The 13,290-nt window shown below is 33.6% G+C and overlaps 1 protein-coding gene and 1 long non-coding RNA gene across 4 annotated transcripts in view; both read left to right on the top strand.

Annotated features, from left to right (window-relative positions):
• LOC148284824 (Krueppel-like factor 7) overlaps nucleotides 1-13,290 on the top strand; it is a 325,790-nt gene that overhangs the window by 286,818 nt on the left and 25,682 nt on the right. The gene's annotated exons all lie outside the window — the stretch shown is intronic.
• On the top strand, nucleotides 9,560-12,810 carry LOC148284825 (uncharacterized). The gene is made up of 2 exons (XR_015823729.1): nucleotides 9,560-9,996; nucleotides 10,208-12,810. It is a non-coding gene; the product is annotated as an uncharacterized LOC148284825 (long non-coding RNA).

Here is a 13,290-nt window from a genome sequence, read left to right as displayed (position 1 = left end):
TTAGTACACTACTTACTTACACTATCCAAAAGGGATATTTTACGTTACATTGCGTTTATTTTATTTTATTTTACATCATCATGATTGAAGTTCGTATGTTTTCACGGTCTTTCAGGGTTGTTGTGACGTGTGTTTTTTCTCCTTCCAGCTGACGTTTTGAAAAGCGTTACACTGTCAATCTGCCAAGAGAATGGGCAGAAAATCACCACAAGTGTTTGCGTCATCGCGATTTATATGTATTTTAATATTCAAGAATTTGAGCAGATAGCGATTAAATGATACTCGAGTAAATTTACTAGTCTTGTTTTTCTCAATTTCACGCATGACCCAACGCATTAATTACAGCTTAAATAACAACCCCTTAACTTCCAATTTCGTAAGTAGAACGTGCTTAAGCTAAGATTCTTGCTATTGCCACCAACTTTGAACCCAAGTACGCTTTTAACTTATATTATGAACGAAGATGAGTCTGCTCGTCGGTTTTAAAATTACATTATGATTCTCCAGTACACCTACTTAAAAGTTTGTAAGTAAATAATAATCTAATCCTTGTACATATTTTTTAAATTTCCTTTAGAGGGTAGGTAGTGTTATTATTACTTATTTTATCGTAAAATTATAAAATATATATTTTTGGTTTGTACTTATTAATATTTTCGCTTTTGAGACTCAACCTGAATTAGGTTGTTTGCGAAAATTTTGGTATAATTTTTGATAACTCATAAATAAATTAGACAAGATAGAAGAATCGAATAAATATGCTTTGAACGAAGATAGATTTAGGATTTTGCAAGACTGTACAGAAAATGATATTTTATCATAAGCCATTAACTCTTGGACATAAATATCGTCGGGTTTTTGGAGAAAGTTGGTATCTACAAATTTTCAAAGAGCGAGATCTCTATAAAATTTGTGTTAAATAATCTTTATTTAAAAAGTTAGACATATTTTGTAATTTGTTATTATTATTATATTTGGATAATTCATGTATCGTCATTTTTGTAAAAATCACCTCATGGGCGCTGTATAGTAAATAAATATCCCAGCACGTCTTGCAGCTACAGACCGCATGGACGGTTGGGATTCTAGTTCTTCGTCTCCAATTATGATATATAAGAGCTAGAGTACAGCACATCAAGCAGCTACAGAGCGCATAGACAGTAAGAAATCTAGATCTCATTTACATATTTTTTTACCTGACAATGAGGTTTAGAGTTTAAGTGATATTTAAAAAATCAAAATAAAAAAACCAATGTACAAAAATAGGAGTTAGAATACATCAAGTCTTGCAGCTACTGAGCGCAAGGACGGTGGGAATTCTACACCCCATTTTCAAAATTTAGGTATTTAATGGTTGATAACATTAACCTATAGAAGCTAGATTACTAGTCGTCCTGCAGCTACAAAGCGCATGGACGAGTGAAATTTTAGCAACTTTAAATTATCAATGAATTTACAAAAATAAACATCGAGAATAATAGTGAAGTGTTCCTGGTAAAAAGTAAATAAAAAAAAAACTAAGCACCGTTTAACAACATGGAAAACAAAACAGATTCTTTACTCCCTTCTATTAAATGTTTTTCATCTTTGTTATATTAATAATTCCCAAGGGGGTTAAATCTAGTTTTTGTCTACAATCATTTGGATAAAATTTTTACTAGTTTTGCTTACTAAATTAATAAATTAAATATTGTACCGTATAAATGTATTATTATTTTTTTATTATCAAAATTTATTCCTACACTGTATGTTGAAATTTTATTAATGAATTGAATTAAAATTTGAGATACATGTTGAGTTTTCGTTTTTGTTGTTTTGTTTAACATTTTTTATAGATATTAAACATATGGTTATTTTTAATTATGCCTAGAAGACAAAAGCGGATCTTATTTTTTAAAGATCGTGTTTTCTAAATGTCAACCATTATTTTGTTTACACTCCTCTAACCTATTCTACATGTTTTCAAATACACGCCTACACAGTGCACTGGAAATAACGTTTATTTTAGATCGGATATTGTTTTTTAGCTGTGCGATACTGGCAGGCTGATTTTTGCAAACGAGACTCTTAAAACAGTCCCACAAAAAATAGTCATATGGTCGAGATCGGGAGATCTTGCGGGCCAGGCGATGTCGCCAAATCTGGAGATCATTTTTCCTGGGAATAATGCCTTAGCTGCGTTCATTGATGGTCTGACTGTGTGGGCAGTTGCACGATCTTGTTGAAGAAAGAACCATCTTGAACGTGTTGTCCAAAAAAAGTGTCAATCATTTTGCAGTATCTTTCAGAATTGACGGTTACGGCTAGGCCTCGCTCGTAGGGCCCTATAATGCATCTTACTGAAACGGCACACAAAACAGTGACTTTTCAATGTGCAGTTATATCTCATACATTTCTTTTGGATTGTCTGGACCCCAGTAGCCACAGTTTTGTTTATTGACAACCAAAGACAACAAATTTAATGAAAATGTGCTTCATCGCTAAGGAAGATGTCCCTCATTCAATAATCAGTCGAAAATCTCTCCAATATCTGTTCGGCATACAATTTTCTTGATTCATTATCATTATTTTGTAACTTCTGCATGATTTATTGATTTTTTTTCCGTAGAATGTTTGCAAAGTCGACCTCGGGATGCCTAAAACCTTAGAGCTTTTGCCCATCGAAAGTTGCGGATTTTCGAGTACAGAATCACTGACGCATTGCATGTTTTCTTCTGTTCATACCATCGATCTTGGACCAGAACCCGGTTTGTTTATTGTTGAAGCTAAAGGTCTAAAAACAGTGCTACCCAGTTTTAAATTAATTTAGTCGATGGCGTATCACGAATGCGGCGTATGTTGAAGCAAGCACAAAACTTCCGCCGCCAGGTAATGGGCGAATAGCCATTGGTTAGATACGCCTCAGTATCGTAAGCACGCTGCTCTCCTGTCCAACTCTTCTGTGCTCCCGTGCCTGACAAACTCGCAACGCTCACGATACCAAAACACCCCACCTTATCTTGTAAAAGTATTCATATCGGCAATATGATTGATTTGTTGTGGTATAATGCAGCAAATAAATTTAGTTAAATATATCCGAATATTTGGTGGTATTTGTTATGGCTTTCCCAATTAATGTTTTATTAAATGGCGGTTCAACTCGCCCACATAATGGTTAAACACCCCCGTACACGGAAGCATGTTTAAAATATCTCAATACCTTTATAGCTTTCACGTATTTTATAATTAAACATATTTTCCGTTCTAATTTGTATTTTGTAACATGGAGGCTTAGGCAAGCTGATTATTTTTTTAATGTCGTTATGCTGTGTACTAGTCTTTTACTACTTTTCGGAAACATGTATAATTTTTGTTTTTCAGGAAGTTTTCGTTTACTATTTCAATTAGAATATTTCGTTGCAAAAACTTCATTTTATTTTCTATCGATATAAACCAATGTACAGTGGTTAGTTTTCTTAGTTTATTTATGAAATAATTTCCAGCACTCTCCTTATTAAATTTCTCTGCATTTTCTCACTTCATTCCTTTGTAGCCTCGTATCTCCGGTTGACCAAATCGAATTCCGAACACTGATTCTTACCTTTTCATATTGGAATTCCGATCCTTTACAGGCTTCCTTTGAGAAGTAATAACCTAACCTACATTTGAGTATTTCGTATTAAGGATATATGATATGTATTTGATCAGGATCGCTGGCGGCTCCTTACCAAATACCTTGGCAGTGCATTTCTTTACATTTTATTTATTTACATATTACGTTTAACAATATAATAAGTCTGACATGGTAAACGAGCGATATTAATATGATAGCCCACACATCGGAACAAGGAACGCTAAATTCGCCATTGTTTTTGTTTGCATACTGTTTATAGGCACTAACATTATACGCACGTTATACGTAACTAAATCGACTAAATTCTTAATAAAATTATCTCACTACACATGTTTAAAGTGACGTTACAAACGAACTTCATACTTCAAATCTGCGCATGCGTTTACAATGCTTGGAGTATGTATATTGTCTTCTTCCTGTAACGCATGATCCACCGGTATGAAACGTAGTCCATCTTGCTCAAATTACAGTTTAGCAGATATAGCATTTTTCAAACAAATTTATGGTAACATATAGTGCAAAATAGAATATGCACGGTGACAATTGCGTATACGTAGACAATTTGAGAAAATTGTTCGCCAGAGTCGATTTCGATAGATCTTTTGGCGCAAGTTTAGAATATAATGTTGCAATGAATCCCTGTTTCTTTGTATGACATATGTTTATGGTCAATTACTCATTTATTTACACATAATTTACTTGGCAGTGCACTGCAATTTTGCACATACTTTGGAATTGCCTCTGATATTAATCCAGTCAGTAAAACAACCTAGAACCTGGGGTCGGACCAACCAAAACGGTTGTTTTTTTTAAAAACTCTGTAACTTTACATACGTCCCGATAAATTGATTTAAAAATAATTTTGTAATAAGGTGCTTATTAGATTTTAAAATATAAAATGAAATACTACGCTCTTGCATAATTGTGTATTATTTAAAAAAAATATATTTAATACGTAATTCAATCAAGATAGGTTCATATCTATAAACTTACTATTTGTACTTGTAGATATGCATGAAATCATTTTTCTGCAGTGATAGTCTTAATTTAAAACTGAGACAGAGGATGGTTAAGTGCTGTGTGTGGTCAATACTGCTCTACGGGGTTGAAACATGGACTCTCAAGGTGAACTCCATGAACCGATTAGAGGCTTTTGAAATGTGGCTTCACCGGAGAATGCTGAGAATTCCATGGACAGATTTAGTGACCAACGTGGATGTGTTGAGACGAGCCAGTGCCAAAAAAGAACTACTGTCCTCAATAAAACAGAAAATTCGCATATCTGGGACATATCATGAGCGAAAGCAAATATGCGCTTCTACAGCTGATTATGATGGGAAAGATCGAGGGAAAGCGTGGAGTTGGAAGGCGACAGATGTCCTGGCTAAGAAACATCCGCGGCTAGAAGGGGCGCGGGGTCGAGGCGCTGTTCCAGTTGGCGCAGGACCGGAATGCCTACTCCAGAGTGATCGCCAACGTCGGGGAGACCTGATATGGCACAGAAAGATGAACGTATCTTCAATTCATGTATCTTCAATTAATCAATCATCAATTACAGAATATGAAGTCAACTAAATTATATTTACGGCAAGGCACACTCACTAAAAATATAATATTATAATCATCTATTAAGAGACCACATAAATTAAGCGACGAATTTCATCATAATCATCATAATTCCCTTTCCGCACCTAATGGTGCATAGGGCACTGTATTGGTACACCAATTGCAGCTTATCTTGATCATTTTTGTTACACGAAGGTCAGATGATCAGTCTTACGCTTCAGGTACCAGTCAAGGGACTATGAAATATTCTAGTGTAAAAACACCCTTTTAAATAAATATTTCATATCCAACCATGTCGGGAATCGAACCCGAGACCTCTTGCATGGTAAGCAAGCGCACTGATCATTACACCATAAGGCGACAATGAGGCGATGAATTTAGCCCTATTGATATACACATTTTCCTGTTTAATATAAAAAATTTAAAAAATTATTTTATATGTTGAATAATTTATAGGGCCATTTAGTAATTTAGCGTATAAATCCTATTAAAGTTTTTTTCGGGGTTATGCAAATGTTCGCTTTCTTATGATTCACCTAAATATATCAATTTTTCCGACCACTTTCAATTAGTTAGAAATGACTCACTATTAGAAAATGCAAATAAAGTTGGGGTAGAGTGGGGTGCGAACCTCAGACCTCTGATCCGCGAGTCCGCAACACTAGCCACGGGACCACAACCCGATTCATTTAAGTATATATTTTTTTCTATGTGTGTTTTTGTATATCTTTTTTTTGCATATACTGCATATAACTTCGCAGTTTACAAATTTATAAACTGGTATAAAAAAAAAAATGAAATTCGCTGAGAAGGTAATATAAATGTTTTTTTTTTAATCATTATATAAATCAATATTTTATGGCCAAAGTTACGAGAAAAGTCTGAGTTTAAACGAATTCGTTGTAAGCTTAATTTTTTTTTGTATTTCATCGCCCTTTTAATGAACTTTTATTTTTTTTTTACTAATTTTATGTCATTTTTACTATGCACACTTTTCTAATTGAAACCGAAATAAAATACACAGATGACATTAAATATCTGTTAGATTTAGCTTGCCAAGTATAAATTAAACATCTTATAAATCCACAGTATTTTGATGGGTACATTGTGTAATAAGTATACATATGTTCGAATTACGACTTAAATATTTCCGACGCAGCTATTCTTTGTAGTCATAAACGATGCATTTCTTGTTTATTTTTATTTCTTTAATATGGTGATGTTGATAAAAGAGGTCTAAAAGCTATTAATTGCATTACTTGTGAATCTAATTACCAGCTGACGAGGTGACATTCTGTATACAATCTATCTCTCATTAGGGATTAGCAGTAAAGGGGGAAATCCCACATACGGACGACGCTTTCGCCGGCAATCATATCGCCTTAAAGCTTATATTACCCTCTGTATACATACACAGACAATACAGGGGAAGTCAGCTAGTGTCCAACAATCTAATTCTAACTCACCTATCTATTCTGCATAATAAGCAGCTCGTGTCTGTCAGCTGAAGCGGATAAATTCAAGCGTGTAACGTAATTAGGAATGATTTGGCGTGTTATGCACATCCAATGCAGCGGGTCGAAAATTACATATTATGAACACTAATTATACCAACATAGAGGACTTGTGGTGATGTGGTAGTTTCACGCACTCCAAAATAGAGGTGCGAGATTTGAACCCCGCTCATCCCCAATGTCCCTAATTGATTTCCAATTACTGGCACAATTATTTACGACTAGTCTAGAAAGTCGATAAAATGAAAACTTTTAAGTCAATCATAAGAATTCAAATATTTTTATACTCGCGAAATTAAAAAATTCCCGTTATTTTCTGAACACACCTCGTACATCTTGTTCTTCACTGTAGAATTTTATGCCTTAAGCCAATCTCAGTTTTTCTTCTTTACGGGTATCTTATTTTTTACGGCATCGTGTTTCATGCCCAGACTCAACACGGATTTTCTAATGAGTCGGTACAAGTTCACAGGCACGGTTCATTCTTGGTTGAGTCTCGTCTCACTGTTTTTTTATTTTTGTTTATTGAAAAAGTAATGATTGCGTTATGTTTTACCCGTATATGTTATTTTGAGGGCCATTTTGAACGAGTTGTACACAACTCACTTTTCGGAAATGGGAATCAAGTTGGGGTAGAGTGGGATACAAACCACGGACCTTTGAGCCGTGAGTCCGAGACACTAGCCACGGGAACACAACTCGATTGATTATTTTTAAAACATATACAAGAACAAGATATTAAACTCCCAACCGTTCTAAAAAAAATCTCATTTGGGACCGCACCTACATAAAAAGGAAACATTTTTGCAGCAGTATATCATATCAGTTAATACAATCCAAAACAGTAAGAAAACATAATTTGAAAAACATGATCACAGTATTATACACAATCTAATAATTTACGTTAATAACTATCACTATCAAAAAAGGTTGAAGTAATATTTTTAATTGAGAAACTTTAGATTTGCTATTCGATTTTTCGTTTTTTAGTTCATCGGGCAGTTTATTAAATTGGGAATAGCCAATATTTTCCAGAAACTTTTTGCCAAACTTCATTGAGCGAAATTTAGGTACGTTAAGATTTTTTGAGTTTCGTGTATTGTGGTTGTGAATATCGTGAATAAATGTGTTGTGTCATGTTTAATGTTTCTGTTCATTTATTCAACATGGGTGTTTTAGCGAGTCAGAGCAAGTTTACAGGTAGTTTTTGATTTCACTGAAAGCTTATTGTAAAACTTCTTTGTTTTCCTAATATTCACTAAATTAAAAAAGTATGTGAGATTATTAAAAATAAACCCGATTTTAAGATTTCATTTAATTCCATGATTATTTAACATGTTGGGTTCTTTACACTTTATTAAATTGTTTTGTGTCACCCTCGTACAGCACTTCGCGCAAAACTCAAATTATAGTTTCACCCTCAAAGTTTATTGAAACATTTTTTCACAATGAAATCATTTTTTTTCTTACGTACGCAAATAAATAAAGGTAAATAACAACTACGTATTAACAAAATGTTGTGTTTATAGGCGGACAGTTTTTCCAATTTAAAGTTTGATTCAAATTATATACTAAAATTCTAATATTTATAAATTAACATGTTAAAACGGAGAAAACATTTTAGATAAGAAAATATGGAAGTCTAGATATTTACAGGGCTTATGTCCTGTCATTGGCTGGTTCAAGTGGCTGCTTCGCCAGTTTCATCTTCCGTCAACAAATCATAAACGTCCTAAATGCTCATATCGTCAAAACCGTCGATTCCGATCAATTTTGCGAGTTCTAATATTGGCATATAAATTAAAGCTGGCGCAATATCATTTTCTGGTGTTTTCAGCTTCAACCGACTATTTCCAAGTACATCATGTACTCAACTGTGTTCATGTGTTTCGGCGTAACTGCGTTGTTGAAGACCATGTTATAGGAGGGTTGGCTGCATATTTATTTAATTTATTTAGATAATGGTATCTAATTTGATTTTCTGTCATTCAATAAAGCTTACAGTTAATCGCATATAAATAGTAATTGAAATATATATGTTATTAGCACACTTTGTCCTAAAGCTCTCCTATTTCGGCTTTGACTAGAGTAGTTAGCACAAGAGTCACATAGTGTTCGTTCAAATGTAGCGGAAACGACAGCGAAATGCGATTTTGGTTGCGTTACAGCGGAATAAATAAATGGGAAACGAATGAATTTACGAAAGGAAGGCAGGACATGCTCATTATTACGTATTCAAACAAACTTAGTTGCATTCGAAATTCCAAAAGCTTTCTACTATGTACGTATTTCGGATAATTGATTTACTGCGCGTATGTGTACATCAGTGATTAATTAATTTCATTGGCACGCCAGTGTGAGCTGCTAAAGTTTTTACGTACAAGCATATATGTACATATACCGTGTGTTTGCAAGTATGGTATATTCACATTTGCGACACAGACTATTTCCCTTTTTCATACATTATATGCAGCTGAACTCTAATCAAACTTCCACCTCTATTTTCCATCCGGTCTCTGTGAATGGAACTCCGCGGTTGAGGGTTTTGAACAGTACAAAAGTTAGCTGGATGTTAAAAAATGTCAGCACTTACTCGAATTAATCTCCCAATCTAATTTTACAATATTTATAAGAATTTGAATGGTAAACAATTAACGTGTATTATGGTTTAGTAAATACTCCACTTATAACGCTTACCTCCCTTACTTTTATAAGAACCTATAGGTAACCATATTAAAAATACACGACTTTTTGTGGCGAAATTCTATGGTTTTGTGTGAGACTGGGGTATTCCCTTTTGGAAGAAATTTTATTGGTAAATTTATTATTTGCTAATACGAGTATTACATATCGTCGTCAACGGGAAAATACCTCTTATGTGGTCGATTTTACGAAAATGAGTTAAATATGACATTGCGTAGATTTTCAACTGTTCTACCGATTGGAAAAACCTCCCATGCGTAGATAATACTGTTACTTAATTCAAAACCTTTATTTGTATCTCTTATGTGGTCTTTGAAAAAAAATCGTTTTCAAATACCTCCCATGTATTCCATGTATACATAGGAGCTTTTGATTTAGCAAACTTCTATGAATATTAGCATAGTGCGCGTTTTGAAAAAAACACATAGGAGATGTTTCATTGTTTCTTCCTGCTCATTCCTGCCTTTGGCGCCTTTTTTTGACAGTGTTGACAGATTGATTTACTCTCACCTAAAAACGTTTTAAAGCATATTTTTAGCATATTAGTGGTGCATTACAAACAACATAGAATACTATAGGAAAGAACTGATAATACTTTATGTAAGTACTATTATTTATTACGTAAATTATGAGGTTTTTTGTTTTCTTTACTACTCACATAGTATTGAGGTTATGTTGTTTAGTTTAAATAATGCGGAATATTATGCATTTAACTTTTCGGCAAGTTCATTCGAACCAAAGCTTTTAAAAATTGCTAATGCCTAATACTATTTGTTCAAAAACCAAATTTGATTGTGTAAACTTTTCTCAGATAATGACAAGTCGAGGAAGACGTATGATTGAAATGGTGAACGAAGAGAATAATAAAGCAACAAAAAATGCAACAGAAGTAGAAAATAATATTGGCGAGCATTCAACACTTCAGATGACATTATCATCTGAGGAATATTTTTCTTACATCCCGGATGAGTCCTTGAAGAAAATAATTTCAGAAGTATTACCATCCACCAATGATTACGAATCGCAGATTGCAAAGCGGACTGATGATGGTGTTTTTATCAATTTTATGAATATTGAAAATGAAATGGAAATTCAATTTTTGGATCAAGCAGAAGGGACCACAACTACAACTACAATTCAAGCAAGTTCTAATTTATCAGTAGATAAAACAGTGCACACTGAGGACCCTGTTATTAATCATGAAGTGGAGATTCAATTCTTAGACCAACAAGCAGGGATTGCAACTCGAGAAAGTTCTGATTTATTAATAGACAAAACATTGCGTGATAGAAAAGAAACTGGAAGACTTCTTCGAGCATCAGGAAGTCCATACGTGGGATATCGTAAAGTTAATCAAAAGGTGGTTAACGATTCGAAAAAACCAGCAAGACTTATGAAGAGTCGCTGTGGGCATAATTTGTTAGTAAAAAAAACTCAGAGGTCTTTCATGTGTGCCCAGATAACTGACTGCATTCGTCAAGGTCTGTTTGAACAATTTTGGGAATTAAAGACTTGGGCTGAAAAAAAGGTGTTTATCAGAGGATTTGTGCACACACGATCTATAAGAAAAAGACGAAATAAAAATGTGATTGAATCTAAAGTTTCACAAAAAGAACGAGGCCATGATATTTTATTACCAAAAGATGGGGGTGAAATGGTAAAGGTCTGTAGGAGGTTTTTATTGAATACCTTGTGCTTGGGAGAAGATACGTTCAAAAGATGGAATAAAAAAGAAAATATTATTGAACATGATTCAGCTGAACATAATACAACTGCACAATTACCGCCAAGAAAAAAAAGGAAAATTGAGACTTCCCAATCTGTAAATAATTGGCTGGATTTATTACCTAAGGTTCCTAGTCATTATTGCAGGAAATCATCCAAAAAAATGTATGTAGAACCGATATTTCGATCAAAGAAGCACATGCATGACGTATATTTGAAATGGTGCCTTGAAAAAGAATTATGCTCTGCTTCCTTGAGCGCATTTAAAGAAGTTCTCAAAAGCAAGAATATTGCTATTCACAGTCCAAGAAAAGATCAATGTGATACTTGTTGCAGCTTCAAACTGGGTCATATTTCAGAAGAGCTGTACAATGTGCATGTGATTAGGAAAGATCAGGCTCGCTTTGAAAAAAATAAAGCAAAAACTGATGCTCAAGTCAATAGTAAACATATTGTAGTGGCTATGGATCTTCAAAGCATTCTATTGTGCCCAAAGACATTACAATCTGCAATGTACTACAAAATGAAATTACAGGTTCACAATTTTTCAATATACAATTTGGCAAATCGTGATGTTAACCTTTATGTGTGGCACGAAGTAAATGGTGGTGTTACTGCAAATGAATTTACCACGTGTATAATTGATTTTATTTTGACTTGTGATGCAACATGTGAGAAAATTACATTAGTGTCAGATGGTTGCGGTTATCAAAACAAAAATAAAACCCTTGCTAGTGCCCTCAGTGATGTTGCTGTCAAAAAGAATTTGACCATCGAGCAACTTTACCTGACTAAGGGACATACAATGATGGAAGTAGATAGTGTCCATGCTACATTGGAGCACTTGTTTATCCCTCCAATAAACACGCCCTCAGATTACATCGCAATGATGCGAGCAGCGAGGCCTGAAAAGCCCTACACTGTGAAAGTAGCGAGCTATGATTTCTTTTTAAATTACGAGGGTAAAGAAACTAATTTTAAATCAATCAGACCTGGAAACCAAATAGGGGATTCAACAGTGGCTGAGTTGTGTAAACTAAAATACACCCCAGATGGAAATGTATTTTATAAAACTAAATTTACCGACGAATGGGCAATACTACCTCAGCGGCGTACTATTGAACATAATGTGCCATTGAACAACATTAAACCCCTCTATGATCAGCCCATTCCTATAACAGATTCTAAGTTTAAAGACTTACAATCCCTTAAAAGCGCAGTAGAAAAAGACAGTCATTCATTTTACGATAGCCTTCCTCACAAGCCAGACTCGAGAGTTAAACATAAAATTAAATCTAAAAATTAAGTAATAAGTTGATTACTTCTTACATACCTGCAAAGATTTATTATTAAAATTATTAATTATAAAGGGCAGGCAGCTGCAAGCTGACATAAAATGATTGTATTTTAACAATATTATTTTTATTTTGTTTTATTTACTTTAGTTTTTGTATGTACTTTTTTCTGAATAAATATTTTGATTTGATTTTTGAATTTTGAATTTTTAACTGGCAATTCAAGTATCCTATGTGGCTGATTGTTCATTTTGTACATCTCTTAACATCTGAAAAAATGCTCCCATGTATAGTTAAAAACCTCCTATGTGTCATTTCATGTCCAAAAAAACCTACCATGTGTTTAAAATCACAAAAAATGTTATTTGTACTTCAAATAAAAAGGTTTTTTTTCGTGAAAATACATTCTGACATTTAAAATTAAAAAGCGTATTTTTGGTGTTTTATAAAACAATTCGTAGCTCTCAGAAATCAGTTTTTAGTTGCTCCTGAACAATTACGTTTTTGACACACGGGAGGTATTTTCCCGTTGACGACGATATGTCATATTGTATCTTTCGAAAAAGGATTAGGTTGTTGTTTTTCAAAACGGTTGGTTTATTACTTTTTATTGGTTTTTTTTTTATCTAATCATTTTTTTACATATAAATTGAATAAGTAAGTGCTTCAAATATATATGTAAATTATAAATTACGTAATGATTTTGCTCCACTTTTGTGTAAAATTCTCTTAAAACTTATTGCCGAATGGCGTCATTACGTTTTAAGTCAAATAAAATCCTTTATTTAAAAAAATGAAATTATATCTTATTTTATCTGTTTGAATCCAGTAAGCGGTGCCTAAATTGTTCCAGCTATTACTTTTAGACGAATAA

The sequence above is a fragment of the Micrasema longulum genome, unplaced genomic scaffold (assembly GCF_059751315.1).
Source record: "Micrasema longulum isolate JH-2025_06_02 unplaced genomic scaffold, ASM5975131v1 h1tg000086l, whole genome shotgun sequence".
Taxonomy (NCBI): Eukaryota; Metazoa; Arthropoda; class Insecta; order Trichoptera; family Brachycentridae; genus Micrasema; species Micrasema longulum.
Note: the sequence above shows the minus strand (reverse complement) of the source record. Positions and strands in the feature narration are given on the sequence as shown.